The 1,347-nt window shown below is 39.0% G+C and overlaps 1 non-coding gene across 1 annotated transcript; it reads right to left on the reverse strand.

Moving 5' to 3' along the window:
• Nucleotides 1-677: 677 nt before the first annotated feature.
• Nucleotides 678-784, reverse strand: LOC148545254 (small nucleolar RNA R71). Its single transcript, XR_015901110.1, has one exon. It is a non-coding gene; the product is annotated as a small nucleolar RNA R71 (small nucleolar RNA).
• Between the last annotated feature and the right edge of the window lie 563 nt (nt 785-1,347).

A 1,347-nucleotide genomic window follows, 5' to 3' on the forward strand; every position in this document is an offset into this window, starting at 1 on the left:
TCGAATTCTTCTTCTCTCCCATCCTCCATCTTCACTTTTCTATCTTCTTCTTCTTTCTTCACATATCACTGGGAGTCTTCTATACTCAAATCAGACATAGAAGCTTCCTTTCTTTTTTTTTTCTTTTTCTTCTTTTCTTGTTTATGACCAGGAACAGGGATAAAAAACCCCTCTTTGATCTTGATCCTGAACCTGAAAGGACTCTGAAGAAAATCTTGCAACAAGTTAGGGCACAACACTCCAAAAGAAACCTTTCAGAAAATATTGAACAAGAAAAAGGAGACATAGCCGAACCTGAAGGTGATGCCAGAAAGGTTCTTGGTGACTTCACCATGCCTATCTCTAACTTTTATGGCAGGAGTATCTCTGTACCTGCCATTGGAGCTAACAATTTTCAGCTTAAGCCTCAGTTAGTCTCTCTTCTACAACAAAACTGCAAGTTCCATGGACTTCCAATGGAAGATCTACATCAATTCTTGGCTGAATTCTTGTAGATCTGTGATACTGTAAAGACTAATGGAGTAAATTCTGAAGTCTACAAGCTTATGCTCTTTCCCTTTGCTGTAAGAGACAGAGCTATGTTATGGTTGGATTCTTAACATAGAGAGAGTTTTGACTCTTGGGAAAAGCTGGTTAATATTTTTCTGGCTAAATTTTTTCCCCCTCAAAAGATGATCAAAATTAGAGTGGAAGTTCAAACCTTCAGACAAAGAGAAGGTGAATCCCTCTTTGAAGCTTGGGAAAGATACAAGCAATTGATCAGGAGATGTCCTCCTGATATGCTATCAGAATGGTCTATCATAGGCGTGTTCTATGATGGTCTATCTGAGATGTCCAAAATTTCATTGGACAACTCTGCAGGTCGATCACTCTACTTGAAAAAAATACCTGCAAAAGTAAGAGAACTCATTGAGATGGTTGCAAACAACCAATTCATGTACACTTCTGAAAGAAATCCTGTAAACCATGGCACCTCTCAGAAGAAAGAAGTTCTTGAAGTTGATACTCTGAATGCTATATTGGCTCAGAACAAGATCTTGACCCAATAGGTCAATATGATCTCCCAGCATCTGACTGGAATTCAAACTGCAGCTGGCAGTACTCAAAAAGCTTCTTCTGAAACAGAAGCTTATGATCCTGATCAACCCACCATGGAAGAGGTGAATTACATGAGAGAACCCTATGGAAACACCTACAAACCTTGATGGAGGAATCATCATAACCTCTCAGAGAAGGATCAATAGAAACTTCAGCAAGGTTTCAATAACAATCAAGGTGGAAGGAACCAAAATAGGTTCAATAACAAGCCACCATTCCTATCTTCTCAAGGTAATCTGGAAACCTCAA

This window comes from Arachis ipaensis, chromosome B9, assembly GCF_059453495.1.
Source record: "Arachis ipaensis isolate K30076 ecotype BB chromosome B9, ASM5945349v1, whole genome shotgun sequence".
Lineage (NCBI taxonomy): Eukaryota > Viridiplantae > Streptophyta > Magnoliopsida > Fabales > Fabaceae > Arachis > Arachis ipaensis.